The sequence below is a fragment of the Palaemon carinicauda genome, chromosome 13 (genome assembly GCF_036898095.1).
Source record: "Palaemon carinicauda isolate YSFRI2023 chromosome 13, ASM3689809v2, whole genome shotgun sequence".
NCBI classification, from domain to species: domain Eukaryota; kingdom Metazoa; phylum Arthropoda; class Malacostraca; order Decapoda; family Palaemonidae; genus Palaemon; species Palaemon carinicauda.
In genome coordinates this window covers 12,429,551-12,449,074 of record NC_090737.1, presented here as the reverse complement: position 1 = coordinate 12,449,074, position 19,524 = coordinate 12,429,551, and the positions used below count along the sequence as shown (strand labels likewise).

Here is a 19,524-nt window from a genome sequence, read left to right as displayed (position 1 = left end):
ATAGTTGGACATGAATAGAGAAGGCCAACTTATAATTGGACATGAATAGAGAAGGACAACTTATAATTGGACATGAAGAGAGAAGGGCAACTTATAATTGGACATGAAGAGAGAAGGGCAACTTATAATTGGACATGAATAGAGGGGTGCAATTTATAGTGGGACATGAATAGAGAGGTGCAAATTATAGTGGGACATGAATAAAGAGGGGCAACTTATAATTGGACATGAATAGAGAGGGGCACCTTATAATTGGACATGAATAGAGAGGGCCAACTTATAGTTGGACATGAAGAGAAGGGCAACTTATAATTGGACATGAAGAGAGGGGGGCAACATATAGTTGGACATGAAGAGAGAAGGCAACTTATAATTGGACATGAATAGAGAAGGGCAACTTATAATTAGACATGAATAGAGAGGGCCAACTTATAATTGAACATGAATAGAGAGGGCCAACTTATAATTGGACATGAATAGAGAGGGCCAACTTATAGTTGGACATGAGTAGAGAAGGCCAACTTATAATTGGACATGAATAGAGAAGGCCAACTTATAATTGGACATGAAGAGAGAAGGGCAACTTATAATTGGACATGAAGAGAGAAGGGCAACTTATAATTGGACATGAATAGAGATGGGCAACTTATAATTGGACATGAATAGAGAGGGGCAACTTATAATTGGACATGAATAGAGAAGGGCAACTTATAATTGGACATGAATAGAGAAGAGCAACTTATAATTGGACATGAAGAGAGAAGGGCAACTTATTATTGGACATGAAGAGAGAACGGCAACTTATAATTGGACATGAATAGAGAGGGGCAACTTATAGTTGGACATGAATAGCGAGGGGCAACTTATAATTGGACATGAATAGAGAGGGCCAACTTATAACTGGACATGAATAGGGAAGGGCAACTTATAATTAGACATGAAGAGAGAAGGGCAACTTATTATTGGACATGAAGAGAGAACGGCAACTTATAATTGGACATGAATAGAGAGGTGCAACTTATAGTGGGACATGAATAGTGAGGTGCAACTTATAGTGGGACATGAATAGAGAGGTGCAACTTATAGTGGGACATGAATAGAGAGGGCCAACTTATAATTGGACATGAATAGAGAGGGCCAACTTATAGTTGGACATGAAGAGAGAAGGGCAACTTATAATTGGACATGAATAGAGAGGGGCAACTTATAGTTGGACATGAAGAGAGAAGAGCAACTTATAATTGGACATGAATAGAGAGGGCCAACTTATAGTTGGACATGAAGAGAGAAGGACAACTTATAATTGGACATGAATAGAGAGGGGCAACTTATAGTTGGACATGAATAGCGAGGGGCAACTTATAATTGGACATGAATAGAGAGGGGCAACTTATAATTGGACATGAATAGAGAGGTGCAACTTATAGTGGGACATGAATAGAGAGGTGCAACTTATAATTGGACATGAATAGAGAGGGCCAACTTATAGTTGGACATGAAGAGAGAAGGGCAACTTATAATTGGACATAAATAGAGAAGGGCAACTTGTAATTGGACATGGATAGAGAAGGGCAACTTATAATTGGACATGAATAGAGAAGGGCCAACTTATAATTGGACATGAATAGAGAGGGCCAACTTATAGTTGGACATGAATAGAGAAGGGCAACTTATAATTGGACATGAATAGAGAAGGGCAACTTATAATTGGACATGAATAGAGAGGGGCAACTTATAATTGGACATGAAGAGAGAAGGGCAACTTATAATTGGACATGAAGAGAGAAGGGCAACTTATAATTGGACATGAATAGAGAAGGGCAACTTATAATTGGACATGAATAGAGAGGGGCAACTTATAATTGGACATGAATAGAGAGGGGCAACTTATAATTGAACATGAATAGAGAGGGCCAACTTATAGTTGGACATGAAGAGAGAAGGGCAACTTATAATTGGACATGAAGAGAGAAGGGCAACTTATAATTGGACATGAATAGAGAAGGGCAACTTATAATTGAACATGAATAGAGAGGGGCAACTTATAATTGGACATGAATAGAGAGGGCCAACTTATAGTTGGACATGTAGAGAGAAGGGCAACTTATAATTGAACATGAATAGAGAAGGGCAACTTATAATTGAACATGAATAGAGAGGGGCAACTTATAATTGAACATGAATAGAGAGGGGCAACTTATAATTGGACATGAAGAGAGAAGGGCAACTTATAATTGAACATGAATAGAGAAGGGCAAATTATAATTGAACATGAATAGAGAGGGGCAACTTATAATTGGACATGAATAGAGAGGGCCAACTTATAATTGGACATGTAGAGAGAAGGGCAACTTATAATTGAACATGAATAGAGAAGGGCAACTTATAATTGAACATGAATAGAGAGGGGCAACTTATAATTGAACATGAATAGAGAGGGGCAACTTATAATTGGACATGAAGAGAGAAGGGCAACTTATAATTGGACATGAATAGAGAAGGGCAACTTATAATTGGACATGAATAGAGAAGGGCAACTTATAATTGGACATGAATAGAGAAGGGCAACTTATAATTGGACATGAATAGAGAAGGGCAACTTATAATTGAACATGAATAGAGAGGGGCAACTTATAATTGAACATGAATAGAGAGGGGCAACTTATAATTGAACATGAATAGAGAGGGGCAACTTATAATTGAACATGAATAGAGAGGGGCAACTTATAATTGGACATGAATAGAGAAGGGCAACTTATAATTGGACATGAATAGAGAAGGGCAACTTATAATTGAACATGAATAGAGAGGGGCAACTTATAATTGGACATGAATAGAGAGGGCCAACTTATAGTTGGACATGTAGAGAGAAGGGCAACTTATAATTGAACATGAATAGAGAGGGGCAACTTATAATTGAACATGAATAGAGAGGGGCAACTTATAATTGGACATGAATAGAGAGGGGCAACTTATAATTGGACATGAAGAGAGAAGGGCAACTTATAATTGGACACGAATAGAGAAGGGCAACTTATAATTGGACATGAATAGAGAAGGGCAACTTATACTTTAGTTGGACATGAATAGAGAAGGGCAACTTATAATTGGACATGAAGAGAGAAGGGCAACTTATAATTGAACATGAATAGAGAGGGGCAACTTATAATTGGACATGAAGACAGAAGGGCAACTTATAATTGGACATGAATAGAGAAGGGCAACTTATAATTGAACATGAATAGAGAAGGGAAACTTATAATTGGACATGAAGAGAGAAGGGCAACTTATAATTGGACATGAAGAGAGAAGGTCAACTTATAATTTAACATGAATAGAGAAGGGCAACTTATAATTGGACATGAAGACAGAAGGGCAACTTATAATTGGACATGAATAGAGAAGGGCAACTTATAATTGGACATGAATAGAGAAGGGAAACTTATAATTGGACATGAAGAGAGAAGGGCAACTTATAATTGGACATGAAGAGAGAAGGTCAACTTATAATTTAACATGAATAGAGAAGGGCAACTTATAATTGAACATGAATAGAGAGGGGCAACTTATAGTGGGACATGAATAAAGAAGGGCAACTTATAATTGGACATGAATAGAGAAGGGGAACTTATAATTGAACATAAATAGAGAAGGGCAACTTATAATTGGACATGAATAGAGAAGGGCAACTTATACTTCAGTTGGACATGAATAGAGAAGGGCAACTTATAATTGAACATAAATAGAGAAGGGCAACTTATAATTGGACATGAATAGAGAAGGGCAACTTATAGTGGGACACGAATAGAGAAGGGCAACTTATAATTGGACATGAATAGAGAAGGGCAACTTATACTTTAGTTGGACATGAATAGAGAAGGGCAACTTATACTTTAGTTGGACATGAATAGAGAAGGGCAACTTATAATTGGACATGAATAGAGAAGGGCAACATAGTTGGACATGAATAGCGAGGGGCAACTTATAATTGGGCATGAATAGAGAGGGGCAACTTATAATTGGGCATGAATAGAGAAGGGCAACTTATAATTGGATATGAATAGAGAAGGGCAACTTATACTTTAGTTGGACATGAATAGAGAAGGGCAACTTATAGTTGGACATGAATAGAGTTGGACATGAATAGAGAAGGGCAACTTATACTTTAGTTGGACATGAATAGAGAAGGGCAACTTATAGTTGGACATGAATAGAGTTGGACATGAATAGAGAAGGGCAACTTATACTTTAGTTGGACATGAATAGAGAAGGGCAACTTATAATAGGACATGAATAGAGAGGGGGAACAAAATATTGGACATGGAGCGAGACAAATACAGACAAACAAGGCAATAAACATAATGCTTTTTGAGTGAAATTGTCAAGTTTTCAAATTGCTTGAGAAAAAACGCTTAAGAGAATGAAAAACCTTATTTTTAAAAGGAGGGATAGAAAGGAAGTAAAAAAACCTATTTGAATTGAGAGAGAGAGAGAGAGAGAGAGAGAGAGAGAGAGAGATTCCCCTTCCAAAATACTGTCAAACATTACCAATAAGCCAAGCCTTATTTTTTTTATATTCGTAATTTTAAAAACTCGAAACTCAAATTACCATGCACTCAAAATCAATATCAAATTTCCCTACCCTCAAAATTAACATCAAATTACCTTGCCCTCAAAATTAACATCAAATTACCCTGCCCTCAAAATCAATATCAAATTACCCTGCCCTTAAAAACAATATCAAATTACCCTGCCCTTAAAATCAATATCAAATTACCCTGCCCTTAAAATCAATATCAAATTACCCTGCCCTTAAAAACAATATCAAATTACCCTGCCCTTAAAAACAATATCAAATTACCCTGCCCTTAAAAACAATATCAAATTACCCTGCCCTTAAAATCAATATCAAATTACCCTGCCCTTAAAAACAATATCAAATTACCCTGCCCTTAAAATCAATATCAAATTACCCTGCCCTCAAAATCAATATCATATTACCCTGCCCTTAAAATCAATATCAAATTACCCTGCCCTCAAAATCAATATCAAATTACCTTGCCCTCAAAATTAACATCAAATTACCCTGCCCTCAAAATCAATATCAAATTACCCTGCCCTTAAAATCAATATCAAATTACCCTGCCCTCAAAATCAATATCAAATTACCTTGCCCTCAAAATTAACATCAAATTACCCTGCCCTTAAAATCATTATCAAATTACCCTGCCCTCAAAATCAATATCAAATTACCCTGCCCTCAAAATCAATATCAAATTACCCTGCCCTCAAAATCAATATCAAATTACCCTGCCCTCAAAATCAATATCAAATTACCCTGCTCTTAAAATCCATATCAAATTACCATGCCCTTAAAATCAATATCAAATTACCCTGCCCTTAAAATCAATATCAAATTACCCTGCCCTTAAAATCAATATAAAATTACCCAGCCCTCAAAATCAATATCAAATTACCTTGCCCTCAAAATCAATATCAAATTACCCTGCCCTTAAAATCAATATCAAATTACCCTGCCCTTAAAATCAATATCAAATTACCCTGCCCTTAAAATCAATATCAAATTACCATGCCCTTAAAATCAATATCAAATTACCCTGCCCTTAAAATCAATATCAAATTACCATGCCCTTAAAATCAATATAAAATTACCCTGCCCTCGAAATCAATATCAAATTACCCTGCCCTCGAAATCAATATCAAATTACCCTGCCCTCAAAATCAATATCAAATTACCCTGCCCTCAAAATCAATATCAAATTACCATCCCTCAAAATCAATATCAAATTACCATCCCTCAAAATCAATATCAAATTACCCTGCCCTCAAAATCAATATCAAATTACCATCCATCAAAATCAATATCAAATTACCATCCCTCAAAATCAATATCAAATTACCTTGCCCTCAAAATTAACATCAAATTACCCTGCCCTTAAAATCATTATCAAATTACCCTGCCCTCAAAATCAATATCAAATTACCCTGCCCTTAAAATCAATATCAAATTACCCTCCCCTCAAAATCAATATCAAATTACCCTGCTCTTAAAATCAATATCAAATTACCCTGCCCTCAAAATCAATATCAAATTACCATGCCCTTAAAATCAATATCAAATTACCCTGCCCTTAAAATCAATATCAAATTACCATGCACTTAAAATCAATATCATATTACCCTGCCCTTAAAATCAATATCAAATTACCCTGCCCTCAAAATCAATATCAAATTACCTTGCCCTCAAAATCAATATCAAATTACCCTGCCCTCAAAATCAATATCAAATTATCTTGCCCTCAAAATCAATATAAAATTACCCTGCCCTCAAAATCAAATATCAAATTACCCTGCCCTCAAAATCGAATATCAAATTACCCTGCCCTCAAAATCAATACCAAATTACCCTGCCCTCGAAATCAATATCAAATTACCCTGCCCTCGAAATCAATATCAAATTACCCTGCCCTCAAAATCAATATCAAATTACCCTGCCCTCAAAATCAATATCAAATTACCATCCCTCAAAATCAATATCAAATTACCATCCCTCAAAATCAATATCAAATTACCCTGCCCTCAAAATCAATATCAAATTACCATCCCTCAAAATCAATATCAAATTACCCTGCCCTCAAAATCAATATCAAATTACCATCCCTCAAAATCAATATCAAATTACCATCCCTCAAAATCAATATCAAATTACCTTGCCCTCAAAAGTAACATCAAATTACCCTGCCCTCAAAATCAATATCAAATTACCCTGCCCTCAAAATCAATATCAAATTACCCTGCCCTCAAAATCAATATCAAATTACCATCCCTCAAAATCAATATCAAATTACCCTGCCCTCAAAATCAATATCAAATTACCCTGCCCTCAAAATCAATATCAAATTACCCTGCCCTCAAAATCAATATCAAATTACCCTGCCCTCAAAATCAATATCAAATTACCCTGCCCTCAAAATCAATATCAAATTACCCTGCCCTCAAAATCAATATCAAATTACCCGGCCCTTAAAATCAATATCAAATTACCCTGCCCTTAAAATCAATATCAAATTACCCTGCCCTCAAAATCAATATCAAATTACCCTGCCCTCAAAATCAATATCAAATAACCCTGCCCTCAAAATCAATATCAAATTACCCTGCCCTCAAAATCAATATCAAATTACCCTGCCCTTAAAATCAATATCAAATTACCCTGCCCTTAAAATCAATATCAAATTACCCTGCCCTTAAAATCAATATCAAATTACCCTGCCCTCAAAATCAATATCAAATAACCCTGCCCTCAAAATCAATATCAAATTACCCTGCCCTTAAAATCAATATCAAATTACCCTGCCCTTAAAATCAATATCAAATTACCCTGCCCTCAAAATCAATATCAAATTACCCTGCCCTCAAAATCAATATCAAATTACCCTGCCCTCAAAATCAATATCAAATTACCCTGCCCTCAAAATCAATATCAAATAATCCTGCCCTCAAAATCAATATTAAATTACCCTGCCCTCAAAATCAATATCAAATTACCCTGCCCTCAAAATCAATATCAAATTACCCTGCACTAAAAATCAATATCAAATTACACTGCCCTCAAAATCAATATCAAATTACCCTGCACTCAAAATCAATATCAAATTACCCTGCACTCAAAATCAATATCAAATTACCCTGCACTCAAAATCAATATCAAATTACCCTGGCCTCAAAATCAATATCAAATTACCCTGCACTCAAAATCAATATCAAATTACCTTGCCCTCAAAATCAATATCAAATTACCCTGCCCACAAAATTAACGTCAAATTACCCTGCACTCAAAATCAATATTAAATTACCCTGCCCTCAAAATCAATATCAAATTACCCTGCACTCAAAATCAATATCAAATTACACTGCCCTCAAAATCAATATCAAATTACCCTGCACTCAAAATCAATATCAAATTACCCTGCACTCAAAATCAATATCAAATTACCCTGCCCTCAAAATCAATATCAAATTACCCTGCCCTCAAAATCAATATCAAATTACCCTGCCCTCAAAATGAATATCAAATTACCCTGCCCTCAAAATCAACAACAAATTACCCTGCACTCAAAATCAATATCAAATTACCTTGCCCGCAAAATGACCAGAATTAATTACCCTTGCCAATCCTGATTGACTGACATTAGGGATTATTAATTCAAAATGCCCATCGTCTATATAATTCTAATAAAAAAATAATGAATAAACAATTGTTTCGAATCCCAAAAACAATAGAGGAACAAAATTCGCATATAATTACCAAACAAAAGTATACCAGCATTAAAATTGTGTTCTTTAAGGTACCGGAATCGAAGACAATGTGGATTTTATAAACAGAACTTAAGGATTGAGACACAGAGTCATCCAGAGAGGCAAGTCAAAGAATATAGTTAGATCGATTAACCTTGCTTAGGAAATCTGTGCATTGTATAAGGTGCTAATACCAAAAGGCTTTGAATGCCAGGTAGTGAAGGCATTCACTTTGAGCTAATAGCAATCCAATGATAATTACAAGAGTTCACATTGAAACAATGCAGGAGTATCGTAAGCGTGGCTACAATTACCAATAACAAGTGGCCATCTTGATAAATATCACCATACAAAATCGAGTTGATAAATGACAAGGCACAAACCACTATTGTAAAGACAGGAATCCCTGAGAGAGAGAGAGAGAGAGAGAGAGAGAGAGAGAGAGAGAGAGAGAGAGAGAGAGAGAGATATCCAAGGGTGATATTCAGTACACACCTGCCAAAGATTCCAAACTTCAAAGTTAATCAACAAAGAACTTTGCTAAACAGTCAAGTTAAGATATTTTCAGTAACCGAGAGAGAGAGAGAGAGAGAGAGAGAGAGAGAGATCCAAGGGGGATATTCAGTACACACCTGCCAAAGATTCAAAAGTTCAAACTTGCAGCGAATGTTTTTATGTTGAAAAGGCTGACAAGTCTTTTTATAGTTTATATATGAAATATCTGTTTTAATGTTGTTATTGTTTTTAAAGAAATTTTATTTCAATTGTTCAATACTTCTCATATCGTTTATTTATTTCCTTATTTCCTTCCCTCACTGGACTTTTTTTCCCTGTTGAAGCACATGTGTTTATAGCATCTTGCTTTTCCAACTAGGGTTCTAGCTCAGCTGATAATGATAATGATAATGATAATGATAAATAATAAATAATAAATAATAATAACAGTGCAAAGATCTGTAACCAATGCCTACAGTACACCGCTTGAGTTCCAACGACAGCAGTAATTTTTGTATTCCCAATAGCAGTAGTGATTCTGTAAAAGCAGTTCATAACTAAAACCAACAGTACAAAGCATCAGGTGTACCAGAATGGAAGACCTGTCCCGAGAGAGAGAGAGAGAGAGAGAGAGAGAGAGAGAGAGAGAGAGCAAATTACAACGGGTCCCCTGCCCTACCAAACGCACCATACCCATCAATGAGGTCTGTCTGTAACTCGCAACAATAAAAAAAACATTGCGCGCGTGCCATTACACGATTAAATATGCAAATTTTGTATCCTTTAATCGTCCTTACAAAAGAGAGAGAGAGAGAGAGAGAGAGAGAGAGAGAGAGAGAGAGAGAGAGAGAGAGAGAGAGAGAGAGAGAGAGAGAGAGAGAGAAAGTCCTTCGATTTTCAGTATCAAAGTCTAAACATACATAACATTTCGTTTAGTATAATGTATGCATAAACTGGAGTCATAGCCATCTAGTATTTTGCTGTGAATATATAAAATAATTGACTAATTTAAAATGCTAATTATATCTTTTGACAGATAGCCGACAGAAATCCTGGTTTGGTCTAGTTTTCCGTCCTGGCAGAAATCCTGGTTCGGACTAGTTTTCTGTTTCGCCACAAGGTAGTTCGAGGGAAGAGGTCAGTTCAAGCTAGAAAGGGACAAGAGACACAAGCAGCAGAAAAGGAATCCAGCGTGGAACTTGCCAGTAACCTTATGGAGTGTTTGGGTGTTGATTTGTGATCAGTGTATCCTATATACATCTAGATTTGACAGCTAAAAATACCTGATTGTGATCTGACAGTAGATAATCTAAATTCATTTGAGTTGTATGAGTTTATTTAATAATTGGTTTTGCTTTATTCACATTGTAACCAAAATCTGTATGAAGGGGTATTTGTTTCTATTTACATTTAAAACTGCAAAGAAATCAATAAATATATTAATTGAAATACTTTATTGTGTTTTGTAACCTTACTGGCTGTGTAATCAAAGCTGTTCTAAAACTAATATTGAAATTTCAGATTTCCTTATAACACGACGAACTTTGTCTATCAATATATTATAACTACCTAAAAACTAACTAGAGAAAACTGTTTATATGGTTTTTTAAACATTTAGATTTATTTAACCCATAAATTTCTCCATTGTGTTAGAAAAATACAAATGAAACTGGTGGTATTAAGAAATGAGGACCAAAATATGTTACCCAAAATGTCAATAGTAAAAAAGTAACTGCAAATTTTCAAAGAAGAAAAGTAATTGCAAATTTTCAAAGTAGAAAAGTGTGTGACAAATGTGTAACTACAAACTTTCAAAGTGGAAAAATGTGTAACTACAAATTTTCAAAGAAAAGTGGTTAACTACAAAACTAAGAATAACCATAAACCATAAAACTCTTGAAAAGTAAACCTCAACACTAAATATGATTAAAAATAAAATGGCTGGTAAATGGAGAAAATTCCTAAAATCGAGACAAATTTGTAGTTTTAGCAAAGTAAAATAATATACATGTACACTGGTATTTATTTCAGAGAAATGTATTGGTCTGTGTACCCAAACGCTTTGACTTCTATAACTAATTAGATTTACGTGTCAGGGAACCGGCAGGAATTCCAGAGTGGACTAGTTTTTGGACAAGCTGAAAGGGGTAGGGGGAGTGGGGGGCGAGGTTTGGTCAGAAGGAAGATAGTCAGTCAGGGATTGTAAGTCCCTGAGGAAACAGGTAGCTAAGAGAACACTAGTGTGAGGTCTGCCAGTGCTTTTCAAGAATTTTACTTGTGTCCATTTTATTTTTTTTTATTAGGAATTACCATAAATACAATATAAAAAAAAGTCGTCCTGCATATAATGGATAATATAAACAAAGTGTCTATTTTCCTTCCTGTGCATTATAACGTATACAAATCAAGCATTACAATATTAAGAATCAAATTAATAAACTCGTTAAAACAGCTTCGTATTCCCAACTAATTGCTGTTAAACACCTACGGAATTTTCATCAGGATTCAATTGGAAAAAAAAAAAAAACCAGAATCTCACAAAAACTAAACCACACAAAAACTATATATAGCAGACCTCAATACAAAGATTTCAGTATCCTTAATGTTACCCAACAATGCCAAAAATAGGGAGACGTGAACTTGAACTATGAAAAACTACAAAAGAAATCTCAAGTCATGAAGTAATAATAGAAATAGGGGAAAATTATCAAGCAAGTAAACAGGGTTGTCTTCCACATAGGAGGAATAGAAATTTTCTTCATATTTTTAAGCGACTTTTCAATAAGCTCATTGTAACATGTCCATTTCTACTCGCCAAAAAACAAAAACAAAAAATACATTTACAGGCCCAATGAATCGGCTTAATTCCTGCGGATTATGCCGTAATAAATTTATGAGAAAAAATATATTAAATATTGTTGATAAAAATTTTAGAAATGAAAAACCTGTAATAAATTATATTTAAATATTACCTATTAAACCTCTGCTGCTTACAACATTAAAATCTTAAAAACAGAAAAAACTCAAAATCGGATAAAGTTTTCCGACCAAAACATCCACAAAATACATTTTGAACAGTTAAAATAGTGCCAAACTCACTGCACTAGGAGATATTAACGTGGAGTGTGCACATTGAAAACCATGGGGCAATTTTCTATGACTTATACGAAATCTTACTAAAATCAAGGACAATGACAGGACAAACTCGATCCTACTACACCAACATACAAAACTAAGCAATTTAGTTACCTGGTAGACTCAATAATGTCACAACCGAAAATTCAGGCTACACTTTCTTTGTCTTGCAAGGCTTAAACAAATGCTACATATAGACTACAATAGGAAAAGAATGGCCCTGCATATCACATCTTGAAATAGACCTCAATATAAGAGGATCTACAGACATCATATTTTTGTACAGATGGAATTTTTCTATAGATGAGAACATATGGTAAAAAAAAATCTTGGAAAAGGTCTGATACACTCCTACGTCAAACTGGAATACCATAAGAAATGCAGAGAAATTACGAGGAATATGTCTAACGAGAGAGAGAGAGAGAGAGAGAGAGAGAGAGAGAGAGAGAGAGATAGATCAAAGATGAGCTTACAAGAAAAATATGACCAAACATGATCACATCAAAAATATATTACAGGGTTTTACCCAGTAATAACCCAGGGCTGATACAGATGTGCCAATCTGGGCTAGAGAAAATTAGGTAACATAAAAAGTGGCATAATGAGGATAGAAGGAACACACAAGAAAGCATGCACTAACTAGGAGAAAAAAACGACTCAGGATGAAAAATACCTCTGTCCTTGCCATCTTCCCAACTATCAATACAAAAACAGCTGGTTCTCCTTTCGACCACTTGAGCCAGCTCTACTAAAGACTGGGGAATGAAAGTAAATCAAATATCCTGGCTACATTACTCTTGGTAAGGGTAAAAGAGACTCTTCAGCTATGGTATGAGTTCTTCTAGGAGAAGGACACTCCCATACCTAACCATTGTTCTCTAGTCTTGGATAGTGCTATAGCCTCTGTACCATGGTCTTCTATCTTGGATTAGAGTTCTCTTACTTAAGTGGACACTCGGGCGCGCTGCTGTATCTTATTTCTCTCTTCTACTTTTTTAGAAGTTTTATAATATATATATGAAAGATACGATTTAATGTTATTACTTTTCTTGAAATATTTTATTTTGATTTTCTATCACTTCTCTTGTAGTTTATTCATTTCATTGTTTCCATTCCTCGCTGGGCTGAGAGGTGAAAATGGGCTATGCTGTGGGGTGAAAATAGGGTGAGGGTTGAAAATAGGGTGAGGGGTGAAGCCGAAAATGGGGTGAAGGGGAAAAAGGGGTGAGGGGTGAAAATGAGGTGCGAGGTGAACATGAAGTGTGGGGTGAAAATGTTGTGTGGGGTGAAGGTGAAAAGAGGTGAAGGTGAAAATGGGGTGAGCGGTGAAAATGGGGTGAGCGGTGAAAATGGGGTGAGGAGTGAAAATGGGGTGTGGGGACGAAAATGGGGTTTGGGGACGAAAATGGGGTTTGGGGACGAAAATGGGGTGTGGGGACGAAAATGGGGTGAGGGGTGAAAATGGGGTAAAAATGAGATGGGGGAGTGAAAATAGGGTGGGGGATGAAAATAGGGTGAAGGGTGAAAATGGAGTGAGGGGTGAAAATGGGATGAAGGGTGAAAATGGAGTGAGGGGTGAAAATGGAGTGAGGGGTGAAAATGGGATGAAGGGTGAAAATGGAGTGAGGGGTGAAAATGGGGTGAAGGGTGAAAATGGGGTGAAGGGTGAAAATGGAGTGAGGGGTGAAAATGGGGTGGGGGTGAAAATGAGGTTACGGGTGAAAATGGGGTGTGGGGATGAAAATAGGGTGAGCGATGAACATGGAAAGAGGGAAAAAAATAGGGTGAGGGGACAAAGGTAAAAAAATAGGGTTAGGGGACAAAGGGTAAAAATGGGGTGAGGGATGAAGGGGTAAAAATGGGGTGAGGGATGAAAGGGTAAAAATGGGGTGAGGGATGAAAGGGTAAAAATGGGGTGAGGGATGAAAGGGTAAAATGGGGTGAGGGATGAAAGGGTAAAAATGGGGTGAAGGATGAAAGGGTAAATATGGGGTGAGGGATAGATTATGAAAGTAAAAAAAAAATAAAAAATAACATAATGAGAAGCATTACTTAAACAAAAAGCACATTTACAGCGTATCAACCAGTAATGCAAAAACTACATTCCAATTAACACTATTTCGAGTTTATAACTGACAAGGACATTTATATTAACTTGTATTAAGATAATTTGAACGAAGTACGAGTGTTCAATTTTATCACAAAGATATTTTACACATCGGTACGAGAGAGAGAGAGAGAGAGAGAGAGATGAGAGAGAGAGAGAGAGAGAGAGAGAGAGAGAGAGAGAGAGAGAGAGACAGAGAGAGACAGAGAGAGACAGAGAGACAGAGAGGAGACAGAGAGAGAGACAGAGAGAGAGAGAGAGAGACAGAGAGAGAGACAGAGAGAGAGAGAGAGACAGAGAGAGAGACAGAGAGAGAGAGAGAGAGAGAGAGAGAGTAAGAGAGAGAAGCACGCAGTGATATTAAAACTATTAAAACAAACTCATTACAATGTCCGAAACCGTCAACTACCACTCATGTGTGCCATGTTCAAGAAAATTCTTCTTTAGTGAGGTTTTCATCTTCCGGGATTTGTTAACGAAAAGTCACATTCAAAATTCGCTAAATATAGTCGTCAAAACACATGCAGTATCCTAACTTTGCTTTTACTAGCGATATATATATATATATATTATATATATATTATAATATATATATATATATATATTATATACAATGTATATATGTATAAATGTATATATGTATATATATATATATGTATATATATATATATATATATATATATATATATATATATAAATTTCAATGGTTCTCAAATTATTTGGTTAATAGAAAAGACAATTTAAATGAAAGGATACAAATTGCAGAGAGAGAGAGAGAGAGAGAGAGAGAGAGAGAGAGAGAGAGAGAGAGAGAGAGAGAGAGAGAGAGAGGGGGGGGGGTTCAGGCCATAACTGCCTTTAAATGACCCTACATTACCCGCAAAACCAAAATATAATAAATTATACCCAACATTTTTTAAAACGACAATCAAGTTTCCTAAGCCCCTCGCTCGTCAAGTTATTTAAATAGCTGCTATCAATGACTCAGGATTCGAAACTTGGCTAAAAAAAGATATCGTATCCAAGGTAAATACTTACGTTTTTAGGAGTCTCTTCTTAACAACTGCTACGACAAAACTGCTTCAGTACCATGGTTTCTGAAAAATAAAATCAAGCTGTTACAACGGCAGAGTAAATAGGTAAATTGATTTCATTATTAAATAAAATGCAAATTTAATCGACCTAGTATCTTATATAAGCCCCTATTAGTCTGCACAAACCTAACATCAAATTTTTAATATCAAAATTATACCATACATAAACTAACTAGAAATTTCAAAAAAATAACAATTACCGCATATTAGTTGCTTTCGCCAAAATCGAAGATAATTGCATACATGACAAAAGACATTTCAATACACCTGGAAAAACTGGAAAACGTCAATGCCAGTAAAACAGAATAATAAAATTCACCTGGGAAGCTAAAACGAATTTTCCCCTGGAAGAGCTGGCTAGTAAATTCCTTTTTCTGACTGAGCCTAATAAGTTTACCCTCATTTCGGGGTGGGGGAGGGGTTACCCTCATTTCGGGGTGGGGGGGGGGGGGTACCCTCATTTCGGGGTGGGGGGGGGTACCCTCATTTCGGGGTGGGGGGGGGGGGTTACCATTAATTCCGGGTGGGGTGGTTTACCATTAATTCCAGGGGGTGGGTTAACCTCCCAATCCTTAGGGAATTTAATCAAAAGTCCTTGGGTGGATTTAACTCCTAGTTTAACCCACAATACTTTGGGGATTTAACCCAGAGTCCTTGGGGGGATTTAACCCCGACTCCTTAATAATAGCAAAAATAACATTGCAAAAACCTTCCCCGCCCCTTCTTTCGCATTAAAAACTTTACACGTTAGCATTTTTTTTTCGATGAAGGCAAGACAGTAAAGTTTTCAAGAGGAAACTGAAGACTTTCTTATTTTGCGAGTGTTTCAATATTGTCGATCAAAAAGCAAAGAGCAATACGCATTGTGAAATGTTAAATTCTCCCGAATGAACATGAAAAAATGACCATGGAGGTCCTGTAGAGAGTAGGGTTCCCCTGATGTACAGGACTAGATGAGCAGCCCTTAAAGTAGAAATCGAGATTGTTGTAAAAATAACTGAAATTGCCTCTGAAAACACTGGTAAAGGAGTACTTGTTTCTTCCACGGAAATCAACGTGTTTACGAAGAATATATGACTGAAATTGCCTCTGAAAACACTGGTAAAGGAGTACTTGTTTCTTCCACGGAAATTAACGTGTTTACGAAGAATATAGAATGACTGAAATTGCCTCTGAAAACACTGGTAAAGGAGTACTTGTTTCTTCCACGGAAATTAACGTGTTTACGAAGAATATAGAATGACTGAAATTGCCTCTGAAAACACTGGTATAAGGAGTACTTGTTTCTTCCACGGAAATTAACGTGTTTACGAAGAATATAGAATGACTGAAATTGCCTCTGAAAACACTGGTAAAGGAGTACTTGTTTCTTCCACGGAAATTAACGAGTTTACGAAGAATATAGAATGACTGAAATTGCCTCTGAAAACACTGGTAAAGGAGTACTTGTTTCTTCCACGGAAATTAACGTGTTTACGAAGAATATAGAATGACTGAAATTGCCTCTGAAAACACTGGTAAAGGAGTACTTGTTTCTTCCACGGATATTAACGTGTTTACGAAGAATATAGAATGACTGAAATTGCCTCTGAAAACACTGGTAAAGGAGTACTTGTTTCTTCCACGGAAATTAACGTGTTTACGAAGAATATAGAATGACTGAAATTGCCTCTGAAAACACTGGTAAAGGAGTACTTGTTTCTTCCACGGAAATTAACGTGTTTACGAAGAATATAGAATGACTGAAATTGCCTCTGAAAACACTGGTATAAGGAGTACTTGTTTCTTCCACGGAAATTAACGTGTTTACGAAGAATATAGAATGACTGAAATTGCCTCTGAAAACACTGGTAAAGGAGTACTTGTTTCTTCCACGGAAATTAACGTGTTTACGAAGAATATAGAATGACTGAAATTGCCTCTGAAAACACTGGTAAAGGAGTACTTGTTTCTTCCACGGAAATTAACGTGTTTACGAAGAATATAGAATGACTGAAATTGCCTCTGAAAACACTGGTATAAGGAGTACTTGTTTCTTCCACGGAAATTAACGTGTTTACGAAGAATATAGAATGACTGAAATTGCCTCTGAAAACACTGGTATAAGGAGTACTTGTTTCTTCCACGGAAATTAACGTGTTTACGAAGAATATAGAATGACTGAAATTGCCTCTGAAAACACTGGTAAAGGAGTACTTGTTTCTTCCACGGAAATTAACGTGTTTACGAAGAATATAGAATGACTGAAATTGCCTCTGAAAACACTGGTAAAGGAGTACTTGTTTCTTCCAACGGAAATTAACGTGTTTACGGAGAATATAGAATGACTGAAATTGCCTCTGAAAACACTGGTAAAGGAGTACTTGTTTCTTCCACGGAAATTAACGTGTTTACGGAGAATATAGAATGACTGAAATTGCCTCTGAAAACACTGGTAAAGGAGTACTTGTTTCTTCCACGGAAATTAACGTGTTTACGGAGAATATAGAATGACTGAAATTGCCTCTGAAAACACTGGTAAAGGAGTACTTGTTTCTTCCACGGAAATTAACGTGTTTACGGAGAATATAGAATGACTGAAATTGCCTCTGAAAACACTGGTAAGAAATTAACGTGTTTACGGAGAATATAGAATGACTGAAATTGCCTCTGAAAACACTGGTAAAGGAGTACTTGTTTCCTCCACGGAAATTAACGTGTTTACGGAGAATATAGAATGACTGAAATTGCCTCTGAAAACACTGGTAAAGGAGTACTTGTTTCCTCCACGGAAATTAACGCGTTTACGGAGAATATAGAATGACTGAAATTGCCTCTGAAAACACTGGTAAAGGAGTACTTGTTTCCTCCACGGAAATTAACGCGTTTACGGAGAATATAGAATGACTGAAATTGCCTCTGAAAACACTGGTAAAGGAGTACTTGTTTCCTCCACGGAAATTAACGCGTTTACGGAGAATATAGAATGACTGAAATTGCCTCTGAAAACACTGGTAAAGGAGTACTTGTTTCCTCCACGGAAATTAACGCGTTTACGGAGAATATAGAATGACTGAAATTGCCTCTGAAAACACTGGTAAAGGAGTACTTGTTTCCTCCACGGAAATTAACGCGTTTACGGAGAATATAGAATGACTGAAATTGCCTCTGAAAACACTGGTAAAGGAGTACTTGTTTCCTCCACGGAAATTAACGCGTTTACGGAGAATATAGAATGACTGAAATTGCCTCTGAAAACACTGGTAAAGGAGTACTTGTTTCCTCCACGGAAATTAACGCGTTTACGGAGAATATAGAATGACTGAAATTGCCTCGGAAATCACTGGTAAAGGAGTACTTGTTTCCTCCACGGAAATTAACGTGTTTACGGAGAATATAGAATGACTGAAATTGCCTCTGAAAACACTGGTAAAGGAGTACTTGTTTCTTCCACGGAAATTAACGTGTTTACGGAGAATATAGAATGACTGAAATTGCCTCTGAAAACACTGGTAAAGGAGTACTTGTTTCCTCCACGGAAATTAACGTGTTTACGGAGAATATAAAATGACTATGGAATTGTAACAATACCAGGAATACAGGAATTCCAAATAATCATATTCTCAAACCACAAATATGTTCAAACCTTCCTCTAAATGAACAAGTACAATAATGTAAGACAATAACACATTTAAATTTTTAGCACGTAATTAATTACACCATTTATGTTTTAATATATTCACGCTATTAAGTAATGAAATAACCCCATTAATGTAAGAGCACTGTTTAATAATTAATTATATTAATAGATCAAGACAATAAGTCAACGATCTATAATTCTAATTACATCAGTAATAGCATAATTATATCATGAATCATTCTAATTAATCAAATAAATCAGTAATTAAAGATCAAATGAACCAATAATACATAAATCAATTCCTTGTATTGATACAATAAGACCGAATAACCAATAGAATTTGGATAATACAGTACAGAGGAGCAAAGAGATTTTACAATCTAAAAAGTCAAAAATAAAAATTAACGAAACCTTCAACTCGTTATGACCAACAAGCTTTCTTGCTTGAGGGTACAACTCGGGCACACTACTCTATCTAATTTATCTTCCTCTTGTTTTGTTAAAGTTATTATAGTTTATATAGGAAATATTTGTTTAGGTGTTGTTGATGTTCTTAAAATATTTTATTTTCCTATATATGTATATATATATATATATATATATATATATATATATATATATATATATATATATATATATATATATATATGTACATATATATATGTACATATATATATGTACATATATATATATATATATATATGTACATATACATATATATATATATATATATATATATATAATATATATAATAT

The 19,524-nt window shown here is 35.5% G+C and overlaps 1 long non-coding RNA gene across 1 annotated transcript in view; it reads right to left on the bottom strand.

Moving 5' to 3' along the window:
• LOC137652181 (uncharacterized) overlaps window positions 1–19,524 on the bottom strand; it is a 509,514-nt gene that overhangs the window by 6,462 nt on the left and 483,528 nt on the right. Inside the window, exon 5 of the long non-coding RNA XR_011046210.1 lies at window positions 15,095–15,153. This is a non-coding gene — a long non-coding RNA (uncharacterized lncRNA). The remainder of the gene's footprint in view (window positions 1–15,094; window positions 15,154–19,524) is intronic.